Here is a 15691-nt window from a genome sequence, read left to right as displayed (position 1 = left end):
GTGTCGTCTCTCTGGGTCCGGCCACAAAATTTCGTCAACATCACATGCAATGTCCTCGAGTCCAAGGCACCGGGGAAAATATCTCCTGGAATGGCGTATCCAGGCCTGACATGATGCCTGGTCAATATCCCCACATGCCTCCTCCATTGCCTGTAAAAGGGCTATGCATTGATGGGGATGTCGGTCATAGACCTTCCAGCGCCAGGCAGAGAAGAACTCTTCAATTGGGTTCAAGAATGGAGAGTATGGGGGAGGTTGAGTACAGTGAAGAGTGGGTGATCTGTAAACCAGTTGCGGACCGAAGCAGCCCTATGGAAACTAACATTGTCCCATATGATGACGTATCTGGTCTGCTCTGGTCTCTGAACATTGGTGAGCATGTCATGTAAGGTGTCCAGGAATGTAATAATGTGTGCAGTGTTATATGGGCCCAGGGTTGCATGATGGTGAACAACACACATAGTTATGTTACCACCACATTGTCCTGGGACATTCATTATGGCACGGTGTCCAATAATGTTCCTGCCACGTCTCCTTGTCTTTGTGAGGTGGAAACCAGCCTCATCCACAAAAATCTGCTCATGACCCATGGCATCTGCCTCTAGCTCCATCACTCTCTAGACAAGACAAAACAAATTCAGCACAGCAGGCACATGCACAGCACTACAGTATGCACTTCCAAATTCAGTACCAATGATACTATAGCTTACCTGCACATTGTGATATCGCAGCTGTTTTACACGTTCACTGTTTCTTTCAAAAGGTACTCTGTAGATTTGTTTCATTCAGATTCTGTTGCGGGCAAGTACACGACCTAATACAGAAATGCTCACATTTTGTATGTTTTGGAAGGTGGTGTCATCCTCAATTATGTTCTGCTGAATTTCGCGTAGTCTAATGGAATTATTTGCAATCACCATATTGACTATATGGGTTTCTTGGTCTGCAGTGAACATTCTTCCTCTGCCCCCAGCATTTGGTCGCCTAGCAATTCTGTAAAGTAACAATTTCAGTATTTTTACATCTATGGTATTGTTGTGTTTGTCATCAGCATATGGCAGTGCTACAAATCTTAGTGCAAAGTGACTGTACTAACCGATTCTCATTTCGAAATGTCCTTATGATTCCTGCTACAGTGTAGCGGCTCAAGTTAGGCTGGACCCGTTTGCCAGCTACCCTCAGGGTCATTCCACGGTTGATTACATGGTCCACTATTGTAGCTCTGATGTCATCAGTAATTCTATTTCTTACTCTTCTTACCCTTCCTATCCCCCCTCCTCATCCTCCTCTCCCCCCTCCTCGTCCTCCTCTTGCTCCTCCTTGTTCTCTTCCTCTAACTTCACCTCCTTGTCCTTGTCGCCCTCTTTGTCCTACTGCTTCACCTCCACGTCCTCTTCCTCCGCCTCCTCTACTTCTCACTCTTCTCACTCTTTCTGCTCCCTCCATTGTACTCCACACACAGAGCTTACCTGTATTATAGTGCTTAGGCTGATTGCAAAGTGAACTAATTATCTAAAACAGTTTTCACATTTGACAGTGTGCCAGACAGTTGGCAAAATAGTGTAAATAATAGCAATAAATGTGTATAGTTTTGTTAGGAGTGCGTTGATCATTTGGAAATTGAGTGTAAAGCAGTGAGTTGTGTTCACACTTCTGCAAAAAGAGTGCTGTGCAGTGGATTGTAGCTACAGGTTTGCAAAGTGTGTGTTACAAAATGGCAAACTGAGTGCAAAGCAGTGTTTGTGCTTTTAGTTTTGCAAACTCAGTGAGTGGTTTTGCTTTAAGTATTAACAGTTTTTGAAATTGTGCTATAAGAATCACAGTTAGGGTTAAGTTTTACTGGGTCTACTCTTTCCTCATATATGCACTGCATTATGTTCAGTAAAGTGGGTATGATTGATGGTTTAGATCAATGTATTTAATGAAAGTTTTGTACTATGTGTGTTTTGTACCAATAAAAGAAATTAAAATCCATGAGTTCACTGGATTTTAGTGCTTACGTGTGTGTGTGTGTGTGTGTGTGTGTGTGTGTGTGTGTGTGTGTGTGTGTTTGTTATTTTTTTTAATGTCATTGGGTTTCTAAATCATCCCAGTAGGGCAGTGTTATTAAGTTTGTGCATTTTCTTTGTTCAGTACAGATAAAACAATTGTGGGTGATTTTAGCCTCCACATGGATCCTGAAAATAAATGAAGATGTTTCTTCAACACTGTTTCTACTTCTCCATTAGGCTAACTTTACTTCTTGTCACGACCCTGGGTCTTATGACCCAGCGGTTTCATTTTTTAATGTTTTGTCATTTTGTATTATGGTTTGAGGCCACCTTGTTAGTTCAAAATTTAGTCCTAGTCCCTAGGTTTTTATGTTTAACTTTTGGTTGTTAGTTTTCCCTGTGTCTTTGCGCCTGTGTTTTATTCCATAATGTTTCCCCATTTGTCATGTCTGCCCTCTCCCTTGTGTTCCCTTGCTCCTTCTTGGCTGCCTTTCCCCCACTCCTGTGTAATATTCCAGTTACTGTTTTATTGTGAAGGTCTTGTGTTTCTGCCCGGGGTCTTTCTGTGTGGAGTTTGCATGTTATCCCCGTGTTTGCGTGGGTTCTCTCCGGGTACTCCGGCTTCTTCCCACCGTCCAAAGACATGCAGCTTGTGGGGATAGGTTAATTAGATAATCCAAATTGCCACTAGGTATGAATGTGCGAGTGAATGTGAGTGCGAATGGTTGTCTGTCCCTGCGTGTTGGCCCTGCGACAGACTGGCGACCTGTCCAGGGTGTACCCTGCCTCTCACCCTATGACAGCTGGGATAGGCTCCAGCGCCCCCCGCGACCCTGAAAAGGATAAGCGGAAGCGAATGGACGGATGGATGGTCTTGGTTCCTCTCCTGCCTGCACACAACCGGTTCTTGACACTTCTCTAAAAATGTAATTAAGCATACCTACCATTTTAATTACTCTGTATTTCTTAATAATGTTTTAATGTACAATCATGGATTAGACAGCAAGTTTCATTACAGTTGATTTTTTTCACTGCTCAAAAAAAAAAAGAATTAAAACCTAGAAAACAGATCAGATGTTACAGTTTTTTCTGATTGCTTAAGCACATTTTTTGTAACTATTGGCTAATTTTGCAAAACTCTTCACACAAATAAGAAAACCTGTCACCCAATAATCAAAACATTGTAGTTCTCTTGCAAAAGCAAACACAGCTAGATTAACTCTTCACACCTTCGTAAAAATGGTGTTTCCGTATCAAACAGTACACACAGGCCATCATCTACTAAGCACACAATGCGCCAACTGCACACTGATGGTATGAATACAAAACACATCTGGCTTTTGCTTTCTCTGTGCACAAGGTAGGCTATGTCAGTTTGAGCTCATACTTCTGTCATAGATCCATAAGCATAGAGGGATCCAAACTTCAAGTACATCAAAACAAACACAAGTGTTTATTTCCAAGTATAGGATTATTTGCAATTGCCATAATGACTATATGGGTTACTTGGTCTGCAGTGAACATGCTTCCTCTGCCCCCAGCATCTGGTCATCTAGCAATTCTGTAAAGTAACAATTTCAGTATTTTTACATCAATGGTATCGGTGTGTTTCTCATTGGCATATGGCAGTGCTACAAATCTTTGTGCGAAGTGACTGTACTAACCGATTCTCATTTCAAGATGTCCTTATGGTACTTGCTACAGTGTAGCGGCTCGAGTTAGGCTGGACCCGTTGGCCAGCTACCCTCAGGGTCATTCCACGGTTGATTACATGGTCCACTATTGTAGCTCTGATGTCATCAGCAATTCTATTTCTTACTCTTCCTACCCTTCCTCTCCCCCCTCCTCATCTTCCTCTCCCTCCTCCTCGTCTTCCTCTTGCTCCTCCTTGTCCTTGTCGTCCTCTTCATCCTACTTCTTCACCTCCACGTCCTCTTCCTCCGCCTCCTCTACTTCTCACTCTTTCTGCTCCCTCCATTGTACTCCGCACACACAGCTTACCTGTATTATAGTGCTTAGGCTGATTGCAAAGTGAACTAATTATCTAAAAAAGTTTTCACATGTGAAAGTGTGCCAGACAGTTGGCAAGTTAGTGTTAATGATAGCCATACATGTGTATACTTTTGCTAGGAGTGTGTTGGAAATTTGGAAATTGAGTGTTGTGCAGTGAATTGTGCCTACAGTTTTGCAAAGTGTGTGTTACAAAATTGCAAACTGAGTGCAAAGCAGTTTTTGTGCTTTTAGTTTTGCAAACTCAGTGAGTGGTTTTGCTATAAGTCTGAATAGTTTTAGAGATTGTGCTACAGGAATCACAGTTAGGGTTTAAGCATTCAGAAAAAACTGTAAAATGCTTAAAATCTATACTAATGTGGACTGGGTAATGTCTGTGGAATCACAGCATGTTGAAAATGTTTGATGGGAATAAAATTTCTCATCCTACAGAGGGCTTAATTCAAAGACAACCCAGGTGCACTACAGTTGGAGAAGGATCAAATAGCATGTAGCAGAGAATGGCGGCACCCCACCACTGGCTAGGTTGAAACACATGTACTGTAGACCTCTTGGCCAAACTGCCCCCCAACCTCAAACATCCTTAAAAGGAGAAAGAGCTTGTCCATTATTCCACAGAATCAGAATCAAAATCAGAATCAGAAAGGGTTTTATTGCCAAATGTTGAGCAGGTTTACAACATTAGGAAATTGCTGCGGTGCTTCAGTGCAAACATACTGTCATAAATTACGCTTAAATAGACATGAAAAAATAAAAACATAAAAAAATAAAAATAAGAATAAGAATAAGAATTAAAAGTGCTAAGTAGTTAGATATATACATGAGTGCAGGTGGTGATCAGTGCCAAACATGGAATGAAGCAGTGAACACAGCGTAGGGTCATGTGTTAGTGGTGGGAACAGTCATACGGTTATTGTTCATGTGTCCAACAGCAGAGGGGAAGAAACTGTTCTTATGGGGAGAGGTTCTGGTGCGAATGGACCGGAGCCTCCTGCCTGAGGGGAGCAGGTCAAACAGATTGTGTCCAGGTTGAGAAGGGTCAGCTGAGATCCGAACTGCACGCCCCAGTGTCCTGGAGGTGTACAGGTCCTGCAGAGATGGGAGTCTGCAGCCAATCAAGATGAAGACTGTATTTTGATTTTCTTAATGAGTCCTAAGTACAAAAAAACTCTTCTCTCCTCTTTCCTAGGAGTCTGTAATTGAAACATAACCTTCGGTCCCCCTCCTTAAAGTTACGAATCACTGCCCAGAGCTGTCTGTTATCATTCTTCATTCAGCCTGTTTGTCTTACATGGAGAATCAAACATACTGTCATCACTTGAACATGAACAGGAGATATCTATGTATGTTTCCTGCATGATAAGGTGATACTGATGAGATGTACTTTGAGAAACAGTAGCTCCTTCCTAAGCTGAAACCCGCCGCTGGCAGCTTCCTGTAGTTAGATGGTGGAGGCAAAGGAGTTTTTAGTTTGCTCTGTCCAGCTGAGTGATTAGTGTTAGAAATATAGAGTTTTATCTTAGCTGTCATTATGTTGAGTGTCTTTAAAAGTCATAGTATGGGCCAGTATTTCACCAGAAGGTTTTATTGAACATTTCATCTGAAAATCACTCAGGGTACCAGCATGTTGGCCAACTATCATAAATTTGGTGATTATGGAGGCACTTCTGTAGATAAATTTTACAGACAAACCCAAAAGTAAAGAAACAGTTATTTTGTTTTTAAGGAGAAATTACAGTTTTTTCTGAATGCTTAAAACCCTAACTGTGATTCTTATAGCACACTTTCAAAAACTATTGATACTTATAGCAAAACCACTCACTGAGTTTGTAAAACTAAAAGCACAAACACTGCTTTGCACTCAGTTTGCCATTTTGTAACACACACTTTGCAAACCTGTAGCTACAATCGACTGCACAGCACTCTTTTTGCAGAACTGTAAACACAACTCACTGCTTTACACTCAATTTCCAAATGATCAATGCACTCCTAGCAAAACTATACACATTTACGGCCATTATTTATACTATTTTGCCAACTGTCTGGCACACTGTCAAATGTGAAAACTGTTTTAGATAATTAGTTCACTTTGCAATCAGCCTAAGCACTATAATACAGGTAAGCTCTGTGTGTGGAGTACAATGGAGGGAGCAGAAAGAGTGAGAAGTAGAGGAGGCTGAGGAAGAGGACGTGGAGGTGAAGAAGTATAGGATGAAGAGGACGACAAGGACAAGGAGGAGCAAGAGGAGGACGAGGAGGGGGGAGAGGAGGATGAGGAGGGGGGATAGGAAGGGTAAGAAGAGTAAGAAATAGAATTACTGATGACATCAGAGCTACAATAGTGGACCATGTAATCAACCGTGGAATGACCCTGAGGGTAGCTGGCCAACGGGTCCAGCCTAACTCGAGCCGCTACACTGTAGCAAGTACCATAAGGACATCTTGAAATGAGAATCGGTTAGTACAGTCACTTTGTATAAAGATTTGTAGCACTGCCATATGCCAATGAGAAACACACCAACACCATTGATGTAAAAATACTGAAATTGTTACTTTACAGAATTGCTAGATGACCAGATGCTGGGGGCAGAGGAAGCATGTTCACTGCAGACCAAGTAACCCATATAGCCATTATGGCGATTGCAAATAATCCTATACTTGGAAATAAACACTTGTGTTTGTTTTGATGTGTTTGAATAAACACCAGTACTTGAAGTTTGGATCCCTCTATGCTTATTGATCTATGACAAAAGTATGAGCTCAAACTGACATAGCCTACCTTGTGCACAGAGAAAGCAAAAGCCAGATGTGTTTTGTATTCATACCATCAGTGTGCAGCTGGCGCATTGTGTGCTTAGTAGATGATGGCTTGTGTGTACTGTTTGATACGGAAACACCATTTTTACGAAGGTGTGAAGAGTTAATCTAGCTGTGTTTGCTTTTGCAAGAGAACTACAATATTTTGATTATTGGGTGACAGGTTTTCTTATTTGTGTGTAGACTTTTGCAAAATTAGCCAATAGTTACAAAAAATGTGCTTAAGCAATCAGAAAAAACTGTAAGATCTAATTAAATGCTCTTCTCAGAAATGTAGGTTTGTACTGTAGAAGTGTCATCATGACAAGAATCTGTCTTCTAGGAGCTGGGAGCATGCTGAAACTCACATGATGTTCAGTTCTGCAGTTGTTGATATTGTTGTAATATACTCCACATTGCTTGAGGAAATTATGGTTAGTGGATTTTGACATCTTGGGGTGTGTTACATGCTCTGAAAAGACACTGCCATGTGTGTGCACTACAATGCCAGACATTCTGATCTCACAATGTGTTACTGCTTCTAGGGTGTGTGTGTGTGTGTGTGTGTGTGTGTGTGTGTGTGTGTGTGTGTGTGTGTGTGTGTGTGTGTTTGACCTCCCTATTTAACACTGTATTTCAAGCAGCTCAGTCATCCACGCAGAAAGCCACAGTACTGTGAGTTCATTTGATCAAGACTTTTCTGCAGACATGATTTGGGTTTCTCCACCAGTGTTTGTGCTGCTGCCGTTTGTGGTGAGCCCATGGCTCTTAGAGTTGATATTGACTGATGCTGAGTTTTCACCCTCTTATTTGATCTTTGAAATTTTAAAAATATTTTTTTGAACCAATCAAGCCGGCACTGCTGGCTGACTTCTAGCATGACAAGACATATATAGGCCAGACCTGGCATACATGCCACTGTTTATGCGATGCATGCCATATCTGGCTCGATTGTGGTTGGGTTTATGGCCCAGACCCATAGAAAACAGGTCTTCCCTAGATCCGGCATCAAGCTGGCACTTCTGACTGACCAGTGTCATGGCAGAGTGTATGTCAATCAGATGTGGGCCAGGTCTGGCAATGATGGCACTATTTATATTCCTATTTTAGTTAGAAGACCCAAATGCCATGTTGCAATACTATACAGCTATGGGAGCCAACGTTTCAAATGCAGGTTTGACAGGTTTGTGAGTGTACACTTTATCCAAAGCCTAGTGAGGGTTTACTGGAAGGTTAGTGGTTCGATCCCTGGCTCCTCTAGTCTGCATGTCGAGAATGTGTATGAATGTAGTTAGGAAGCACTCAGTTTAGAAAAAGTGTGTGATTGGGTGACTGTGGCATGTTGTATAGAGCACTTTCAGTAATCTGGGATAGTGAAAAGCCCTAAATAAAAATCAGTCCATTCACTGTCTGAACATAGTTTTGTCATGTTACTTTTGCACTATTATGCACATGTTGTTATTACATGGCTCAACTGAGGTACACATTAGGATGACATCTGGGGCCAGAGCTGAAACTGTTCTGGGCCAGCACAGGGCCAGCAGTGTGTTTGCAACTGGTCTTGTGCTAGCCCATGTGTGGGCCACCTCTGGTAAACCAGATCTGGGCCACCAAATGGCCAACATTCTTTGCAGCATGTGGACCGTGTGTAGGCACATTGTGTGGCCCAGATTCGATCCATGCCAATTTTGCTATATGGGTAAAGATAGTCAACTTTATTTTTAGAAGATAAAGTTACTAAAAGATGATGTGACCATCAGAGTCAATAACATTATAGTTCATGCAGTATCAGTTCATCTTACCGCACCATCTCCCTAAAGAACTTCTGGGGGAAGATGAACTTCAAATTTCAGCTCCTTACTGCCATTAATTTATTAGGTTTGTGCATGCTTGAAAACGTCTTGAGCCAGCTTATTATAGGACAGGAATGAAAAATAATTGAAGAAGAGCGGTGGATAGTGTCTTTGGACTCAAGCAACCAGTAAACTTATTGAAAACAAACAACCCCCACCCCCCCAAACATTATCTATAAAAATACAAATACAGTATGTTTGCATGGTTAGTACTTTTAACTAACCTGCCCTTTGACTGGCACTTCAGCATTTAGGTGCATTTCTTTTCAAATCTCTTTTTGAGCGTCCATTACACCGGCCTACTGTCTCACATTGTGTGCAGAGAAGCAGGTAAAAAAACGAATGCCTTGCAGTGGCTAAGTGGGGATATACCATGCAGCCTATGAGTCAAGCAACTATTGTTTTTACTAATGAAAACAAAATAATCATATATCCATACATCAAAAATGTTAACCTGAGAGAGAACAACACATCTAAGCAGCTACAACAGGGGAATCTAAACTACATAGAAATCTCAGACAATATAAATACCACGAGAATGACTCATCTACACAAGTCAGAGCAGGTTATAGAATGTGACTGTTTTATATTGTTTGTATTATACATAGTTCAGTTGATAGTTGAATGCCTCTGCACCGTCTGAGAGACAAACCTGTCTGCCTCTCTGTCTGTCTCTGTGTGCAGGATGACCTATGTTAACCCAAGACAATGTAGAGTCACTCAACCTGTAAACAGGTGCACAATGGCACAAGAATATGTGAAATTCTAAATTAATCCATCAACAAGGTGCTCCTACAGTACTCATGATGATAACTTGACTGTGGTTGTTTCTTTGTTTTTCATTTATGGAGTTGCTGGTTTGCAGTTTGATCATTGATGTTTATCAGGTAAGGCTGTCTTGTTGCTGGATGTGTTTCTAGCCCATGTGATGGATAGATTCATTTGCAGTTAGTTATAACTTAGATTCTCTACCACACACTTGGTAGCAGCACAAGTTTGTGGGCATATGCCTGAATAGAGCCTATTGTTAGCTATGTGGCCTGTTTATACTTCTTGATGTCCAATGACTTGAAAACTAACCAGGGTTTTTGGTTAGGACACACATGTTTGGGTCCAGATTGAGGAGCGCCAATTATTGTAACTACTGTTAGTGTCTTTAGTCCATGTAGTTTGTAGCTTCATTAAGTGAAGTTTGAAGAAAGATTTATATACAGTCCTTGTGTTATTGTAACAGTGTTTCAAAGGGCTATTTCTGTGGTTGGGAAGTTGACAAACTGATAGAGTTTTGATAAAGTTTTCCAAAGATTGTAGAGATTAAAATCGCCTGAAACAACAGCAGCCTCTGAGTACTTGTTCTCATATCTACATATCATGTCATGGAGTTGTCTGAGGACATGGAGGTTGTACATTACCCTCAATACAATCCATTAGACTTATCTAGCTAAATAAGTAATAGCCACCAGAGTCTCCTAGTGTAGTTCCAGGAAAGAGTCGAGCACTATAAGATTAAAATATTCTTTGTGACCCTTTCTAGGTAATCGTATTAAGGTTTCTCTATCATACTTAACATGAGCCTCAACTGACAGCAATGGGTTTGCTGAGGTGTTTAGAACAAAATTATCATTACTATTGTAAATATTATAAGTACCTGAATTAATGTTCAAGGCCATCATTGTATTAGAAAATATATACAATCAATGTAGAATCTAAAGCAGGGGTGTCCAAACTTCAGCCCGCAGGCCCCCGCAGTTGGCCCGCTGGCCATTTTTAATTGGCCCGCAAGTAATTTTATAAATAGAATAGAATATGGCCCGCGCTTCAGCTTTTGCTTGACAATCTGGGATAGTGAAAAGCCCTAAATAAAAATCAGTCCATTCACTGTCTGAACATAGTTTTGTCATGTTACTTTTGCACTATTATGCACATGTTGTTATTACATGGCTCAACTGAGGTACACATTAGGATGACATCTGGGGCCAGAGCTGAAACTGTTCTGGGCCAGCAGTGTGTTTGCAACTGGTCTTAAACTGGCCCTAAAAGATGATGTGACCATCAGAGTCAATAACATTATAGTTCATGCAGTATCAGTTCATCTTACCGCACCATCTCCCTAAAGAACTTCTGGGGGAAGATGAACTTCAAATTTCAGCTCCTTACTGCCATTAATTTATTAAGTTTGTGCATGCTTGAAAACGTCTTGAGCCAGCTTATTATAGGACAGGAATGAAAAATAACTGAAGAAGAGCGGTGGATAGTGTCTTTGGACTCAAGCAACAAGTAAACTTATTGAAAACAACCCCCCACCCCCCCAAACATTATCTATAAAAATACAAATACAGTATGTTTGCATGGTTAGTACTTTTAACTAACCTGCCCTTTGACTGGCACTTCAGCATTTAGGTGCATTTCTTTTCAAATCTCTTTTTGAGCGTCCATTACACCGGCCTACTGTCTCACATTGTGTGCAGAGAAGCAGGTAAAAAAACGAATGCCTTGCAGTGGCTAAGTGGGGATATACCATGCAGCCTATGAGTCAAGCAACTATTGTTTTTACTAATGAAAACAAAATAATCATATATCCATACATCAAAAATGTTAACCTGAGAGAGAACAACACATCTAAGCAGCTACAACAGGGGAATCTAAACTACATAGAAATCTCAGACAATATAAATACCACGAGAATGACTCTACACAACTTCTGTGTAGAAACAAGTCAGAGCAGGTTATAGAATGTGACTGTTTTATATTGTTTGTATTATACATAGTTCAGTTGATAGTTGAATGCCTCTGCACCGTCTGAGAGACACACCTGTCTGCTCCTTCTGACATCTGTGTGCAGGATGACCTATGTTAACCCAAGACAATGTAGAGTCACTCAACCTGTAAACAGGTGCACAATGGCACAAGAATATGTGAAATTCTAAATTAATCCATCAACAACGTGCTCCTACAGTACTCATGATGATAACTTAGAATGAAAACAACAGAATTTGAGAGAAAACAACAGAATTAGAATGAAAACAACAGAATTTGAGAGAAAACAACAGAATTAGAATGAAAACAACAGAATTAGAATGTAAAGAACTGAATTAGAATGAAAAGAATAGAATTAGAATGAAAAGAACAACATTTGAATGAAAACAACAGAATTAGAATGACAAGAATGGAATTTGAATGAAAACACCGGAAGTTGAAAGAAAACAACCAAATTTGAAGGAAAACAACGGAAGTTGAAAGAGAACAACAGAATTTGAATGAAAAGAATGGAATTTGAATGAAAACACCGGAAGTTGAAAGAAAACATAAAATTTGACTGAAAACAACAGAATTAGAATGACAAGAATGGAATTTGAATGAAAACACCGGAAGTTGAAAGAAAACAACAAAATTAGAATGAAAACAACAGAATTTGAAAGAAAACAACAGAATTAGAATGACAAGAACAGAATTAGAATGACAAGAATGGAATTTGAATGAAAACACCGGAAGTTGAAAGAAAACAACAAAATTAGAATGAAAACAACAGAATTTGAATGAAAACAACAGAATTAGAATGACAAGAACTCATTTATGGAGTTGACAGTTGGATATTAATTAATTAATTTCATGATGAGGGTATTGGGTGTATTGCACTTCTTAGTTTTAACACCCTGAGCTAAAGGATCTGTATTATAACTTATGCGCCTGCTATTTCATGAAAGAGCTAAGGGTGGTACCAATCCCCACAAATGCCAATATGAACTGCCAACAGTCCAGCATCACCTACAGAAAACATCTGGCTCATTATATAAGCGCAAAAAAAAAGAGGACATGAACTGCATGGATTAAAATTCTGTCTAAATGGGAAAACATGCTCCTTTCTAATCTCTCATCTCTCCCATGATGTCTCCATGGTGGGATAATTAACAAATCAGCATTAAACCAATATATAGGTGAGATTGTGTTAAGTAACGCTTTATTAACAAAAACAACAACATAACCCTTTTGTTTTGGTACAGCTGCTGGCTGTTGCTATGCTGACTCGTAAATCTGAAGATAGTCTGGTAAATTTGGGAAAACAAAAATGGCTTGCTCTTGTACATAATCGGGATTACACTAAAGAGAAATGAATTGCCAGGGTAAGTCGCTGTTTCCTTATTTATTTTAAATTGATACACTAACTTTGACATGGGGGCAGCACAGCGGTGCATCGTAAGCACTGTTGCCTCACAGGAAGGATTTCAGTTTGATTCTACCAGCTGGAACCTTCTCTGTAATGTTTGTGTGACGCCCACAAGTGTATGGTCACAATTTTAATTTTTTGTGAATTGTTTTGATGTAAAAGACCTGATTTTATGTTGGTATTGCACTTTTCATTTAGAGTTATGGACAATGTAATTGCGTGGCATTACCACAAGGGAGAGATAGTGGTGAGTGCGATAGGCCGTTGTAACGCTTCTCTGACTAATACGGCGGGGTCCCTGTCGGCTCGTGGCCGAAAAATAGCTTTACTTTGTTGTGTGGGTCAACTTTGCTTGCGAGAGACAGAGAGAGGCGTTGAAAGACTGCTCCAACGGAACTTATTGTTTTCGGAGGAAAACACGAACACAGTGTACAGTCGAGTCTTAATAGCTTACTTACAACTGGGCTCGTCAGGTACTCTTCTTGGCTGAAGTGGTTATTATTATATTTACATGCTTCCAGCTCCCGTTTTTCCTCGATGACAACTCGTACCTTTCCACTCCCCTTTTTCTCCCTCCTCGCTCACAGACACATAACGTGTATGGCAGTCCATTCTCCCTGCAACACGGACTACACTGCCCATGATGCTACATTCTTTAGAGCTATGCTTGTAGCATTCTGCCTGTTAGCTTAGCACAACAACAACAACGAAAAGGCGCTCTCTCACCCAGGAAACTCACAGTCACCGAGAGAGAGAGAGCGTCGCCCTGTAACTATGGCAACCGTAACACTTCCGCCTGGAACAACAGAACGTAGCTGTCAAACAAAACCCAAACAGTCCTGACCCGCGACAAAATGAAACAGGAAAGTATCGCAGTGTAATCCATTTATTTCAACAAACTAACTGTATTCTGAATACCACCTTTTTAAACCGTAACTGTAACGGAATACAGTTACTCATATTTTGTATTTTAAATACGTAACAGCGGTACATGTATTCCGTCACTCCCCAACACTGGTTAAATGTCATCATAACAGCTTTGACTGGCAGCTGCAGTCACGGAGAAACTTGCGTATCTCTGTTCAGGAATAGCAGATAGAGTGTAGGCTCTGAGAGGAGGGCCAGCGTTTACACTACGAAAACACGACCGAGTGTTTTAACCTGACAGCCTGAGGTGTTCTTCAGTAAACTGGACTACCCGACAGAAGGACCCAAGGCCCCGCTGCACTTTTTCGGTAAGTTAAACGTGTTTGTAAGCTAATCCGTAACTAAAATTCAAATTCAAATTCAAATTTTATTTGTCACGTGCACAGTCATACACAGTACGATATGCAGTGAAATGCTTAGACAACTGCTCGTGACCTAAAGAAAAAAAAAAGGAAAAGGCTATGAATAAGATAGGAAATAAATATGAAAAATTAAAAAGGGTAAATTTAACTAGGAAGGAATAAAATATAAAAAAAAATTAAGGTTAAAAATGAAATAACTGTACAACACAAATTAGAATGAAGGGTAAATTTAACTGGGAAAGAATAAGATAAAATATATAAGTTAAAGTTGAAAATAAAATAACTGTACAACAAAATACACAATACACAGTGTAGAAATATATAAGAATGTATGAAGAAATATAAATAAATAAATATATATATACACAATACCAGCAGCTGTACAAGTATTAACTGGAAATGAAGAATATAGTGACCAGTGTTGTGCAATCCACATTATGTCTTGTGCAGTGCAAATATGCTTAAAGTGATTTAAGTGATGAAGTGAAAACAATGTCCAGAAAGTCCAGTGTGTGTGTAAGAACTATATGTGTGGGTCAGTACTGTGTGGTGGTGTGATTGAGAGACCGTATCGCCTGCGGGAAGAAGCTCCTCCTCAGTCTCTCTGTGTTGGTCTTCAGGGAGCGGAATCGCTTTCCTGACCTCAACAGAGAGAACAGTCTGTTGTTGGGATGGCTGAGGTCCTTCACCATCTTCCTGGCCTTGGTCCAGCACCGCCTGCTGTAGATTGAGTGCAGGTCAGGGAGCTCGGAGCGGATGGTGCGCTCAGCTGACCGCACAACCCTCTGTAGAGCTTGTCTGTCCTGCATGGTGCTGTTCCCGAACCAGGTTAAGATGTTTCCCGTCAGGATGCTCTCTATGGTGCACGAGTAAAAGTTCCTGAGCACCTTGGAGGGCAGTTGGAAGTCTCTCAAGCGTCTGAGGTGGTAGAGACGCTGACGGGCCTTTTTCACCACGGTGTTGATGTGACAGGACCATGACAGGTCCTGCGTGATGTGAACTCCGAGGTATTTGAAGCTGTCCACTCTCTCCACTGGGCACTCGTTGATGACAGGGGTCTGGTAGTTCCTCTCCTGCTTAGTGCTGAAGTCCACTATCAGCTCCTTTGTCTTACTGACGTTTAGAAGGAGGTTGTTCCTCTGGCACCAGTTCTCCAGATTCCTAATCTCCTTCAGGTAGGCCGTCTCGTTGTTATCAGAGATCAGGCCCACCACGACGGTGTCGTCAGCAAACTTGATGATGGTGGTGGAGCTGGTAGTGGCCACACAGTCATATGTGTACAGAGAGTACAGCAGGGGGCTCAGAACACACCCCTGGGGGGATCCAGTGCTGAGAGTGGTGGAGGCTGAGACATGTCCGCCCATCCTTACTGCCTGTGGTCTGCCAGTTAGGAAGTTGGAGATCCACTGACACATAGATGAGCTGAGTCCCAGATGCTCCAGCTTGGTGGTGAGTGTGGAGGGAATTATGGTGTTAAATGCAGAGCTGTAGTCTATGAAGAGCATTTTAACATAATTCCCCCTTCTAGTGTCCAAGTGAGTGAGTGATGTGTGGAGGAGATGAGAGATGGCATCGTCTGTGGAGCGA

This window comes from Rhamphochromis longiceps, linkage group LG23 (assembly GCF_057381845.1).
Source record: "Rhamphochromis longiceps isolate RC_006_pf linkage group LG23, R_longiceps_female_GT1.1, whole genome shotgun sequence".
In the NCBI taxonomy this organism is placed as follows: domain Eukaryota; kingdom Metazoa; phylum Chordata; class Actinopteri; order Cichliformes; family Cichlidae; genus Rhamphochromis; species Rhamphochromis longiceps.
Note: the sequence above shows the minus strand (reverse complement) of the source record.